The sequence below is a fragment of the Oryctolagus cuniculus genome, chromosome 7 (genome assembly GCF_964237555.1).
Source record: "Oryctolagus cuniculus chromosome 7, mOryCun1.1, whole genome shotgun sequence".
Classification (NCBI taxonomy): Eukaryota; Metazoa; Chordata; class Mammalia; order Lagomorpha; family Leporidae; genus Oryctolagus; species Oryctolagus cuniculus.
Genome location: NC_091438.1, coordinates 14,234,847 through 14,248,593, shown reverse-complemented (window position 1 = coordinate 14,248,593; position 13,747 = coordinate 14,234,847).

The window sequence follows — 13,747 nt, the reverse complement described above, 5'->3', positions numbered from 1 at the left end:
CAGGAAGCTCTGTCCCAGCTGAGCTGGGCGGGACAGGGAGCTCAGTCCCAGGTGGGCTTTAGGGGGCAGGTGTCTCTCTCCCAAATGGGCATAGTGGTACAGGGGGCTCAGTCATTTGTGGGCTTCAGGGGGCAGGAGGTCTGTCCCAAGTGGGCTTCAGGGGACAGGGTCTCTGTCCAAGGTGGGCTTCAGGGGCAGGGGGCTCTGTCCCAGGTGACTTGCCCGGCAGGGGCCTATGTCCCAGGAGGTCTTGACAGGGTAGGGGGCTCTGTCCAAGGAGGGCTTTGTGGGCCAGTAGGCTCTGTCCGAGGTGGGTTTGGGGGGTCATGGAGCTCTGTCCCAGGTGAGTTTCATGGGGCAGGGGGCTCTGTCGCAGTTGGGCTTTGGAGGCCAGGTACTCTGTCCCAGGTGACTTGCTGGGCAGTGGCCTGTGCTCCTGGTGGTTTTGATGGGGCAGGGGGCTCTGTCCCAGGAGGGCTTATTGCACCAGGAGGCTCTGTCCCACGTGGGTATAGGCGGGCAGGGGGCTCTGTCCCAGGTGGGTTTTGGGGGTCAGGGACTCTGTCCCAGCTGGGCTTAGAGGAGCAATGTGTCTGTCCCAGATGGGCTTGGCTGAGCCGGGGGCTCTGTCACAGATGGGCTTATGGTGGTAGGAGGCTCAGTCCCAGGTGACCTGGCGGGGCAGGGGGCTCATTCCCAGGTGGGTTTGACAGGGCAGGGGGCTCTGTCCCAGGTGGGCTTTATGGGCAAGGAGGCTCTGTCCTAGGTGGGCTTTGGGGTGCAGGGGACTCTGTCCCAGGTGGACTTAGTGGGGCAGGACACTCTGTCCCAAGTGAGCTTGGCAGGGCAGGGGGGCTCTGTCCCCGGTGGGCTTCAGGGGGCAGTGGGCTTAGTGGGGCAGGGCGCTGTTTCCCAGGTCAGCTTAGGGGGGCATGGGACTCTGTCTCAGGCTTGCTCATTGAAGCAGAGGGCTCTGTCCCAGGTGGGTATAGGCGGGTAGGGGGCTCTGTCCCAGGTGGGTTTTGGGGAGCAAGGAGTGTACCCGGTGGGATTCAGGGGCAGGGGGCTGTGTCCCTGGTGGGCTCTGGGGGGCAGGTGGCTATTTCGCATGTGGGCCTTGGGGTTCAGGTGGCTCTCTCCAGGTGCTCTTAGTGTGGCAGGGGGCTCGATCACAGGTTAGATTAGGGAGGCAGGGTACTCTCTTCCAGATGTTCTTAGGGGGGTAGTGGACTCTGTCCCAAGTGGGCTTTGGGGAGTTGGGGGCTCTGTACCCAGTGGGCTTAGAGGGGCAGGGTCTCTGTCCCAGGTGGGCTTAGTGGGGCATGAGGCTATGTCCCAGGTGGGCTTTGGGGGGCAGACTGTTCTGTCCCAGGTTGGCATTGGGGGGCAGGGGCTCTGTCCCAAGTGGGCTGTGGAGACAGGGGGCTCTGTCCTAGGTGGGCTTCTGGGGCAGGGGCTCTGTCCCAGGTTGGCTTCGGGGGCATGGGGCTCTTTCCCAGGTCGGCTTAGCATGGCAGGGGACTCTGTCCTAGATGGGCTTAGGGGGACCAAGGGCTCTTTCCCAGGTGGTTTTTGGGGTGCAGGGGATCTTTCTGCAGTGGGCTTGAGGGCGCAGGGGCTCTGTTCCAGTTGGGCTAAAGGGGACAGTGGGCTCCGTCCCTGGTGGTCTTAGTGGGGTAAGTGTTTTTGTCCCAAGTTGGCTTCAGGGGGCAAGGGACTCTGTCCCAGGTTGATTCAGGCGGTAGGGTGTTCTGTCCCAGGTGGGTTTCGGGCAGCAAGGGGCTGTGTCCCAGGTGGGCTTGTGGCAGCAGGGGACTCTGTTCCTGGTGGGCTTGGCTGGGCAGGGAGCTGTGTCCCAGTTGGGCTTAGGGTGGCAGGAGGCTCTGTCCCAAGTGGGCATAGGGGGGCAGCGTGTTCTATCCCAGGTGGAGTTAGTGGGACAGGGTGCTCTGTCCCAAGTGGGCATGGGGGGCAGGGGCTCTATCCCTGGTGAGCCTCGAGGGCCAGGGGGCTCTGTCCTAAGTGGGCTTCTTGGGCAGGGGCTCTGTCCAAGGTCGGCTTCGGGGGACAGGGGGCTCTGTACCCAGTGGGCTTCTTGGGGCAGGGGGCTCTTTCCCAGGACGGCTTCAGGGGACAGGGGGCTCTGTACCCGGTGTGCTTCCGGGGCAGGGGGCTCTTTCCCAGGTCAGCTTAGCATGGCAGGGAACTCTGTCCTAGATGGGCTTAGGGGGACCAAGGGCTCTTTCCCAGGTGGTTTTTGGGGTGCAGGGGATCTTTCTGCGGCGGGCTTGAGGGCACAGGGGCTCTGTTCCAGTTGGGCTAAAGGGGGCAGTGGGCTCTGTCCCTGGTGGTCTTAGTGGGGTAAGTGTTTCTGTCCCAAGTTGGCTTCAAGGGGCAGGGGACTCTGTCTCAGGTTGATTCAGGTGGCAGGGTGTTCTGTCCCAGGTGGGTTTCAGGTGGCAAGGGGCTGTGTCCCGGTGGGCTTCAGGGGGCCCGGAGCTCCATCCTAGGTGGTCTTAGTGGGGCAAGGGTCTCTGTCCCAGGTGGGCTTAGGGGGGCAGGAGGCTCTGTCCCAAGTGGGCTTGGCAGGGCAGGGGTCTCTGTCCCAGGTGGGCTTCAGGGGGCACGGGGCTCCATCCTAGTGGTCTTAGTGGGGCAAGGGTCTCTGTCCCAGGTGGGCTTCGTGGGCAGGGTGCTCTGTCCCAGGCAGGGTCACTGGAGCAGATGGCTCTGTCCCAGGTGGCTATAGGTGGGTAGGGGGACTCTGTCCCAGGTGGGTTCGTGTAGCAAGGACTTTACCCGGTGGTATTCGGGGTAGGGGGATCTGTCCAAGGTTGACTTAGGGAGGCAGGGGGCTCTGTCACAAGTGGGCTAAGGGGACAGGGGCTCTGTCCTAGGTTAACTTCTTGGGGCAGAGGGCTCTGTTCCAAGTGGGCTTCGGGGGGCAGGAGGTTCTGTCCTAGTTGGGCTTCAGGGGGCAGGGGTCTCTTTCCCAGGTCGGCTTAGCATGGCAGGGAACTCTGTCCTAGATGGGCTTAGGGGGACCAAGGGCTCTTTCCCAGGTGGTTTTTGGGGTGCAGGGGATCTTTCTGCGGTGGGCTTGAGGGCACAGGGGCTCTGTTCCAGTTGGGCTAAAGGGGCAGTGGGCTCTGTCCCTGGTGGTCTTAGTGGGGTAAGTGTTTCTGTCCCAAGTTGGCTTCAGGGGGCAAGGGACTCTGTCCCAGGTTGATTCAGGCGGTAGGGTGTTCTGTCCCAGGTGGGTTTCGGGCAGCAAGGGGCTGTGTCCCAGGTGGGCTTATGGCAGCAGGTGTCTCTCTCCCAAATGGGCATAGCACGGCAGGGGGCTCAGTCCTTTGTAGGCTTCAGGGGTCAGGAGGTTGGTCCCAATTGGGCTTCGGGGGACAGGGTCTCTGTCCCAGGTGGTCTTCGGGTGACAGGGGGCTCTGTCCCAGGTTACTTGCCGGGCAGGAGCCTGTGTTCCAGGTGGTCTTGATGGGGCAGGGGTCTCTGTCCCAGGAGGGCTTAGTGGTTCAGGAGGCTCTGTTCCAGGTGGGTATCTGCGAGCAGGGGGCCTTATCCCAGGTGGGTTTCAGGGGCCGGGGGCTCTGTCCCAGGTGGGCTTAGAGGAGCAATGGGTCTGTGCCAGGTGGGCTTGGCTGGGCTGGGGGCTCTGTCACAGATGGGCTTATGGTGGTAGGAGGTTCTGTCCCAGGTGACTTGGCGGGGCAGGGGCTCAGTCCCAGGTGGGCTTGATGGGGCAGGGTGCTCTGTCCCAGGTAGGCTTCGGGGATCAGGGGACTCTGTACCAGGTGGGCTTAGAGGTGCTGCGGGTTCTGTCTTACGTGGTCTTAGTGGAACAGGGGGTTCTGTCCTAGGTGGGCCTCAGGTGGCAGGTGGCTCAGTCTCTGGTGGGCTTAGTGGGGCAAGGAGCTCTATCCCAGTTGGGCTTGGCAGTGCCCCGGGCTCTTTCCCAGGTGGGCTTCTGGGGCAGGGGGCTCTGCCCAGGTGTGCTTAGTTGGGCAGGTGTCTCTGTCCCAAATGGGCTTAGTGGGGCAGGGGGCTGTGTTCCTGGTGGGCTTCGGGGTGCAGGATGCTCTTTCCCAGGTGGGTTTTTTGGGGCAGGCTTCTCTGTCCCAGGTGAGCTTCGGGGGCAGGGGGCTCTGTCCCATGTGGGCTTGGCAGGGCAGAGGGCTCATTCCCAGGTAGGCTTAGTGGGGTAGGGGTCTCTGTCCCAGGTTGGCTTAGTGTTTCAGGAGGCTCTGTCTTAAATGGGCTCAGTGGAGCTGGGGGCTCTGTCCCAGGTGGGCTTAGAGGGGCAGGTGACTCTGTCCCAGATCGGCTTCTGGGCAAGGGCTCTGTCCCAGGCGGGCTTAGTTTAGCAGGGGGCTCTGTCCCAGGTGGGCTTCAGAGAGTAGGGGGCTCTGTACACTGTGGGCTTAACAGGGCAGGGGGCTCTGTCCCAGGTGACTTGCCGGGCAGGGGCCTGTGTCCCAGATGGTCTTGACCCAGGAGGGCTTAGTGGACCAGGAGGCTCTGTGCCAGGTGGGTATAGGCAGGCCAGGGGTTCTGTCCCAGGTGGACTTAGGGGGACAGGAGGCTCTGTTCCAAGTTTGCATAGGGGGCCAGCGTGTTCTCTCCCAGGTGTGCTTAGTGGGGCAGTGTGCTCTGTCCCAAGTGGGCATAGAGGGCCACGGTGCTGTATCCCATGTTGGCTTCGGGGCCAGGGGGCTCTGTCCTAGGTGGGCTTCGGAGGGCAGGGGCTCTGTCCCAGGGGTGCTTGGCAGGGCAGGTACTCTGTCCTAGATGGGCCTCGCGGGTCAGGGGGCTCTGTCCTGGGGATGCTTGGCGGGGCAGGGACTCTGGCCCAGGTGGCCTTATCTGGGCAGGTGGCTCTCTCCCAGGTGGACATAGGGGAGCAGAGGGCTCTGCCCCAAGTGGGCTTAATGGGGCAGGGAGCTCTGTTCTAGGTGAGCTTCGGAGGGCAGGGGCTCTGTCCCAGGGGTGCTTGGCAGGGCAGGGGGTTCTGTCCCTGCTGTGCTTATTAGGGCAGGAGGCTCTGTCCGAAGTGGGCTTCAGGGGGTAGGTGTCTCTGTCCCAGGTGGGCTTGGCGGGTCAGGGGGCTGTGTCAGGTGGGCTTTATGGGATAGGAGGCTCTGTCACAGGTGGCCTTCTGTGGGCTTGGGGCTCTGTCCCAGGTTCACTTCGGGGTACAGGGCGCTCTGTCCCAATGGGCTTAGTGGGGCAGGAGACTGTCCAAGTGGGCTTGGCGGGAAGGGCCTCTGTCCCAGGTGGGCTTCAGGGGCAAGGGGCTGTGTCCTAGGTGGGCTTAGTGGGGCAGGGGGCTCTATCCCAGGCGGGCTCATTGGAGATGAGGGTTCTGTCCCAGGTGGTTATAGGCGGGTATGGAGCTCTGTCCCAAGAGGGTTCGGGGACCAGGGGGCTCTGTATTCAGTGGGCTTAGGGGAGCAGGGGGCTCTGTCCCAGGTGGGCTTTATGGGCCAGGAGGCTCTGTCACAGGTGGCCTTCTGTGGGCTTGGGGCTCTGTCCCAGGTAGGCTTCAGGTTGCTGGGGGCTGTCCCATGTGGCCTTAGTGGGGCAGGAGACTCTGTCCCAAGTGGGCTTGGTGGGGCAGAGGATTCTGTCCCAGGTGGGCTTCAGGTGTCAAGGGGATCTGTCCCAGGTGGGCTTAGTGAGGCAGGGGACTCTGTCTTAGGTCCGCTTTGGGGGGCAGGAGGCTCTGTCCCATGCGGGCTCATTGGAGATGAGGGCTCTGTTCCAGGTGGGTATAGGCAGGTAGGGGGCTCTGTCCCAAGTGGGTTTCGGAGAACATGGGGCTCTCTAACTGGTGGGCTTAGGGGGGCAGGAGGCTCTGTACCCAGTGGGCATAGAGGGTCAGGGGTTCTTTCCCACGTGGACTTAGCAGGGCAGGGTGCTCTGTCCCAGGTAGGCTTCGGGGATCAGGGGACTCTGTACCAGGTGGGCTTAGAGGTGCTGCGGGTTCTGTCTTACGTGGTCTTAGTGGAACAGGGGGTTCTGTCCTAGGTGGGCCTCAGGTGGCAGGTGGCTCAGTCTCTGGTGGGCTTAGTGGGGCAAGGAGCTCTATCCCAGTTGGGCTTGGCAGTGCCCCGGGCTCTTTCCCAGGTGGGCTTCTGGGGCAGGGGGCTCTGCCCAGGTGTGCTTAGTTGGGCAGGTGTCTCTGTCCCAAATGGGCTTAGTGGGGCAGGGGGCTGTGTTCCTGGTGGGCTTCGGGGTGCAGGATGCTCTTTCCCAGGTGGGTTTTTTGGGGCAGGCTTCTCTGTCCCAGGTGATCTTTGGGGGCAGGGCCTCTGTCCCAGGTGGGCTTCGGGGGACAGGAGGCTCTGTCCCAGGTGACTTGCTAGACGGGGGCCTGTGTCCCAGGTGGTCTTGACGGGGCAGGGGGCTCTGTCTCAGGAGGGCTTAGTGGGCCAGGAGGTTCTGTTCCAGGTGGGTATAGCAGGCAGGGGGCTCTGTCCCAGGTTGGTCTTGGGTGGCAGGGGGCTCTGTCCCAGGTGGGCTTAGAGGGGCAAGGGTTCTCCCAGGTGGGCTTCGCTGGGCAGGGGGCTCTGTCCCAGGTGGGCTTATGGTGGCAGGAGCCTCTGTCCCAGGTGACTCAGTGGGGCAGGGGGCTCTGTCCCAAGTGGGCTTTATGGGCCAGGAGGCTCTGTCACAGGTGGCCTTCTGTGGGCTTGGGGCTCTATCCCAGGTGGGCTTCAGGGTGCTGGGGGCTCTGTCCCAATGAGCTTAGTGGGGCAGGAGACTCTGTCCCAAGTGGGCTTGGTGGGGCAGGGGGCTCAGTCCCAGGTGGGCTTCAGGGGGCAGGGGCTCTGTCCCAGGTGGTCTTGACGGTGCAGGGGGTTCTGTCCCAGGTGGGTATAGGTGGGCAGGTGGCTCTGTCCCACTGCTTTTTCAGGCCACAGCAGAGCTGGATTGGAAGAGGAGCAGCCAGGACTAGAACTGGTGCCCATATGGGATGCCAGCGCCTGCAGGCGGAGGATTAACCTACTGTGCCACGGTGCTGGCCCCTGACTTATTTTCATTTTTTTTGAAGCGCACAGAAAGACAGATGGAAAGAGCCCTCCCATCTGCTGGCTCACTCCCCAGATGCCCACAACAGCCAGGGCTGGCCTAGGCCAAAGCCAAGAGCCTAGAACTCAGTCTGGATCTCCCATGTGGATGTCAGGGGCCCAAGTACCTGAGCTGTCGTCTGCTGCCTCCCGCAGTGCACAGAGCAGAGGGCTGGATGGGGAGTAGAGCAGCAGGACTTGGGGCAGGCGCTGTGCTGTGGGAATCCAAGTGGCAACTTAACCCTTGGCCAGACACTGCCCCAGCGTTCTTTTCTCCCTCCCTCCCTCCCTTCCTCTCTTTTGAAAGGGAATGTTACAGAGAGAGAAGGAAAGACAGAGATCTTCCATCTACTGGTTCACTCCCCAAATGGACAGGCTGAAGCCAGGAGCCAGGAATTGCATCCGGGTCTCCCTTATGGGTAGCAGGTGTCCAAGCACTTGGGCTATCTTCTGCCGCCTTCCCAGGTGCATTAGCAGGGAACTGTATGGAAAACAGAGCAGTCGGAACTTAAACTGGTGGTCATATGGGGATGCTCATGTCGCAGGTGGCAGCTTAACCCACTGTGCTACAATGGCAGCCCCACCGTATTCTTAATATGTTAAGAAGTTTTATCAGACTTTTCCAGTTCCTTCCAAAGGGAGAGTTGGTCTGAATAACCCAGGCCGTTGACCCTGAGGCTAGCCCATTAGTACTCTCTGCTTGTCCGGTTTCCAGGCCATCGGAAGCTCGCTGGTGGTGTCTCCCGAGATTCTGTGCCGCTGACTGCTAGGATTCCAGATTCTCGGGAGCCTCTCACCGGGGACCCCAGGGCACTGACACCTTCAGTTGCCCATGTCAGAGGGTTTGGTGGCCGAAGCCATTATGGCCTGGTTGTCACCAGCAGGACTTGACTGGGGGCTCTGCATGGAGACCAGGGTGGTGCCAGGCGCCCCACACCAGTCTCTCCCTGTGGGATTCGCAGCCTCTTGTCAGCTCCGCACCTGTACGCTTCCCTCCGCAGTGGTGGCGCGGGAGGAAGGAGAAGGCCTGGACTCACTGCCCCACTGCTTCCCTCCTAGGATCTTCATCATCTGGGCCATCAGCAGCTGGTTCTGCCGAGGGTCAGCCCCTCAGGACCAGGCAGGCCCTGGAGGAGCCCCGTGCATCACCAGCCACAACCTGTTCCCCAAAGACACTTTAATGGTAACCGCTGGATGCAGGGGCGGAAGGTGACAGGTGGGTGGAGTGTGGGGCAGGTGGGCGGGATGGAGGGGTTCCTGGTCACCATGGACTCTGAACAGTTGGGGCGTGGGGTCATCAGGCAGCGTCCATGGGGTGGAGCTGATGCTTTTGGGAAGTTGACAGCGCAGTCCTTTAGCACTTGCTCTCAGGGCTGTGGGAAGGGAGCTGGGGAGACGTGGTGGGCACGGGCAGAGCCGGAGCTTCCCTGGCCAGCGCCGGCCCCAGGGTGGGCTTCTGCCAGCTGTGCAGCTCTGGGTTCTGTCAGCAGGGTGACCACTGCTCCGTGGGCCGTGGGGGCAGGAGGGGCTGGGCTCCCACTCCCCGTGTCCTGAATGGTCAGCTGGTGCCTGCTTTGCCCTGCGGCGTGCAGCCCAGAAGAGGGCCAACATTCTGGGGCTCCAGTTGCTGTCCACACTCAGCTCGGAGGGCAGGCTGCTGGGTCTTCAGCTGCTGCACACCACTGGCTGCCAGGCTCGGCCAGGGCAGACACAGGGGTGGGGAGGAGAAGTTACTCTCTTCTCCACGACTCCCCGTCCCCACACATGCTGGTTCACGAGGGGCTGACACCGCTCAGCTCTTCCTCCACTCTTTATCCGTGCATGTGCTGAGGCTCTGATGAATGGCCCTGAGTTCTGCCCCCCGCTCCCACCCCCAGAACCTGCACGTGTACATCTCAGAGCACGAGCACTTTACAGACTTCAGCGCCACCTTGGCTCTCTTCTAGGAGCAGCATGACCTCGTGTACAGCAACTGAACAAGCGGCGAGAATTCAGACAGCTGCTACGAGCACTTTGCAGAGCTGGACGTCCCACAGGTAGGGCAGCCCAGGGCTGGGCGCATACCACAGGACCTGCTCCCAGTGCTCTTGCAGCCCTGCCCACAGCCCGCCTGCTGCGCTGTGTCCCGGGGTCTCTGTGCTTAGCCCTCCCCATCAGAAGGAGGGCCGTGGGGGTGAGACCTGCCCCGGGATTCTTCCAGCTGCCTGGAGGTGTGCAGTCCTGGGCTTTAAACCAGCGAGGGATTAGTGATTGTCCTCAGGTTTATCTGAGTGTCACCAGTTTGTCCGGCAGCCCAGTTTCAAAATAATTTTAGCTAATGTGCATTGAGCACCTACTAAGTGCACGACGCTGGCTAGGAGGACTCATGGAAACCTCCCGGCAACGCCATCTGACAGATGAAGAAGGTGAGGTGCAGAGAGGTAGAGCGACTGCCTCAGGTAACACAGCTCAGGCTCTGACTCTGGCCTCTGGCAGCCCCAGGTACAAATGCTGCCTCCTCCAGGAAGCCCTCTTTGGGTTCTCAGACCCTGCTGGGCTTCCCCATCCCAGCCCTGCCCCCTCTCGGTCCTTACTGTGTGGGTCAGGTCTTTCTCCCCGTGGGGCTGAGTCCTGTGAGGGTAAGGCTGGGACTGTCTTGGTCACTTCTGTATCCCCAGCCCTGCCCAGCAGGGGACTGGGTGCAGGATCAGTAAGTGTTGCACCTGTGCTGTGCCCTCCTCTCTGTCCAGCAGGCCTCCTGGGATGGGAGGGGTTCCTGCTCGGGCTCTGGGGGCTGAAGCAGGGGTGCACACGGCCTCTCTCGAAGCCTCAAGCCAAGCCCCCAGGCCCCAGGTCCTGCCCCAGGGCCCAGGGCTGTCACCCTGGCCGTGAGAGCTGCTCCTGGGTGCCGGGGCCTCATCTGCTTCCAAGCTTTAGGCCGGGGTCAGGGTGGAAGTGGAAGGTGGGGACGTGAGGGGACACCAGGCCCCGTGGTGAGAGGCCGAGCAGCTCCGCAGGGACTTGAACAAGCGCCCACATGGGATACCAGTATCATGGGTGGTGGCTTGACCCTCTGTGCCACAGCACAGGCTCCATTATGTATTCTTATGGTCTCTCGTGCGTATGTGGTTTCACGTGAAGCTGCTGTGTCAGACAGCAGAGCCCTGTCTCCCATCCGCCCCACCCCTTCACGCTCCCCTTGGCGGCTGTTCTCAGCTTCATTTAGCTATTTCTCCCACTGCGTCCTGTCCACACTCTCCTCCACAAGTCGGAGCTGCGATTTCTTAGTTTTTCAGTTTCAAACGTTCTCACTGACTTTCTGCTGTGGAAGAATAGTTCTCCATACAGGAATGCAATTTTTATTGGAATAGCACTCAGCATTTGAATGCTTTGGAGTGTGTGCCTACCATTCACATCTAAGCTACACAGTAAACACAAGTTGTTTCTAATTGTTTACAGATCTGTTTCATTTCTTTGAAAGTCAGAGTGAGAGAGAAAGAATCTTCCATTCTTTGGTTCACTCACCAAGTGGCCACAGTGGCTGGGGCTGGGCTACACCAAAACCAGGATCCTGGAACTCCATTTAGGTCTCCCACATGGGTGCCGGGGCCCTCCAGGTCGCAGTTCCAGTGCCACCTCTTCCAGGAAGCCTTCCCTGACCTTCAAGCTGAGTCAGGTGCACCTGTGAGCGCCCCCACTGAGGATCAGCGCTGTGTGGGGGTCAGCCTGCACAGGACAGACCCATGAGGATGTGGCCGAGCTGCCTCGGGGCCAGGTGCACGGCCGAGCACAGAGCAGGGGCTCCGGCAGGCGAGTGGACGGCGTCTCCCCAGACCTGCGGAAGCGCAGTCCCTGCGTTGCAAACACCAGGTGTGCTCAGTGCTCCTGGGCTGTGGGTCCATGTGCACAGCCCAGCAGAAACCCTGAGTGCCAAGGATGTTGACCTGTCCTCTCAGGGGACCAGACATGTGCATGGGTCAGAGGGGACCCGTGGGGGCGCCTGGGTCTGTCATCATGGGAGCCCCCTTGGTGGCTCCTTACCACGAGCCAGGCTGTAGACTAAGCACAGTAACGGTTCGCTTTCTCCAGCGCACTTGATGTTACTCTGTGTGGGGTTAAAAACAACCCAAAGCCAACACTGTCTGGTGCTGGCGCTGTGGTGTAGCTGGCTAATCCTCCATCTGTGGCTCCGGCATCCCATGTGGGTGCCAATTTGAGTCCCAGCTGCTCTACTTCCCATCCGGCTCTCTGCTATGGCCTGGGAAAGCAGTTGAAAATGGTCCAAGTCCTTGGCCCCTGCACCCACGTGGGAGACCGGAAGAAGCTTCTGGCTCCTGGCTTCGGATCAGCACAGCTCTGGCCATTGCAGCCATCTGGGGAGTGAACCAGCGGATGGAAGACCTCTCTCTCTCTCTCTTTGCCTCTGCCTCTCTGTAACTCTGCCTTTCAAATAAATAAATATTTAAAAAATAAAAAAGCATATACTGTCTCATGTGTAAAAAAAGACATTTCACAATGTATATCCATTTAAAAGGCAGACAACAGAACCAGCAAGCTACCTGCTGGTTCACTCCCCAGATGCCTGCAACAGCCAGGGTGGGGGCCCAGCCAGGAGCCTAAAACCCAGTGCTGGTCTCCCCCGTACTTGAGCCATTGCTGCTCCTCCCAGGGCGCACCTTAGCAGGAGCCTGGAATCTAAAGCAGAGCCAGGGCTGGACCCCAGGCCCTCCAATGTGCAATGGGAGTGTCCCAGTGTCCCCATAAAAACAACAAAAGAAAAGGTCTTACTGGAGCACAGCCATGCTGGTCATTGTGCCCCGGCTTTGGCTGTTCCTGGGCAGCAGAGTGAGAGCATCCGGCCGGGCAGGGCCTGAGCCTGGCGTGGTCACCGTCCGGCCCTTTGCAGACGGTGGCCGCTCTGTACCTCTCTCCAGGGCCTGAAGGGCTGGGAGCCACGCTCAGTCCACTGCCAGGGCCGGCCTGAGGAGTGCTGTGCCCAGGGTCCAGAGGAGGCAACGGCTCATACGGGGCTCAGTTAGCCTAGGCTGGGCCACTCTGTCTGCCTGGACAATGCAGTGAAGAGCTGGAACACCCAAATGCCGCCCACGGGCCACGCGGGATGCGGGCGCTTGCCCTATGTGCGGGCCCCCGGGAGCCCCTGTGCTCAGAGGCTGGGTGCACGGTTCCCAGATGTCACTGATGTCCCTGTACTCACGGGGGCGCTCCACGGCCATGCACAGCTGTGGTCCAGGCACTGGAGACCACCAGGGGCGGGCGCAAGTCCCAGAGCCCATGCCCAGCCTACGCTTGTACCACCACGGACAGCGGCTGTGAAGCCCCGGGCCGGAGAAGCGCCAGGCTCCCGTCTCACACAGAGACCCGGCTCGCGGCCTCAGTGGTCTCTACAGGGCAATGGGCGGCGGGCGAAGCCGCCTTGGCCCCTCTGCAGCACACCGCCTCCTCTTCCCAATCGGCCTCGCCCCGGGTCACGTGACGCGCGGGGGTTTTCCAGTTCCCCTGCCTTGATGTCACCGCGGCGAGCGGGCCAATGGGCGAGCGGACCAGCGGCGCCTGGGAATTCCGCCGCCCCACCCCCGGCCCCGCCTGACGACCCGGCCCGGCGCCCCCAGCAGTCCCGGGCGCCGCGCGTCCTGCACTGCCTGCGACCCCAGCCCCTGCGCCGCTCGTCCGGGCCGCGATCGTCCGCGGGGCTGCTCGCGTGCGCGCTTGGGTCTGGGCCGGCCTCCGAGCCGCGCGTCCCCGCTGGCCGGGCCATGCCGAGTCGCCAGACAGCCCGCTGCGCCGGAGCTGGGGCCCTGGGTAAACGGAGCCCGGATTGGGAGAGGGCTGGGGGAGCAAAGCCGCAGAGTAGAAGGGTACGGCCCTAGGTGCGGACGAGGCTTCCCAGCGAGGAGTGAGAAGTGGGCGGGGCCTGGCCCTGAGGCTGACCAGGGGGCGGGGCTCCGAGAGGCGAGGGGGAGGGGCCTGCGCGCAGGGATGGGACGGGGTCTGGGCCCAGCTTAAAGAAGGAAGCACGACGCAGTGGGAGGGCCGAGGGGGCGTGGCATACCGACGGGAACGCCCGCGGTGAAGGCGGGGCCTGTGGCCTCCAACGCCCCGCGGGTGGGGGCGGGGCCTGACCCTGAAGCCGAGAAGGGGGCGGGGCTCCGCTCTGCAAGTAAGAGGTGGTGCCTGGCCGGCGGGGGCGGGGCCTACGCGCGAGGACGGGACGGGGGCGGGGCCCAGCGCGAAGAAGGAAGCGCGGAGCAGTCGGAGGGCCGAGGGGGCGGGGCCTCCCGCCGGAAACGCCCCGCGATGAGGCCCGCCTCCCTGACCTTGTAGCCAGGCCGCGTGTGACTCTGGGAGTACAAAGGGGCTGGAGGCCGGCGCCGCGGCTCACTAGGCTAATCCTCCGCCTAGCGGTGCCGGCACACCGGGTTCTATCGGGGTCGGGGCGCCGGATTCTGTCCCGGTTGCCCCTCTTCCAGGCCAGCTCTCTGCTGTGGCCTGGGAGTGCAGTGCAGAATGGCCCAAGTGCTTGGGCCCTGCACCCACATGGGAGACCAGGAGAAGCACCTGGCTCCTGGCTTGGGATCAGCGCTGTGCGCCGGCCGCGGCGGCCATTGGAGGGTGAACCAACTGCAAAGGAAGACCTTTCTGTCTATCTCTCACTGTCCACTCTA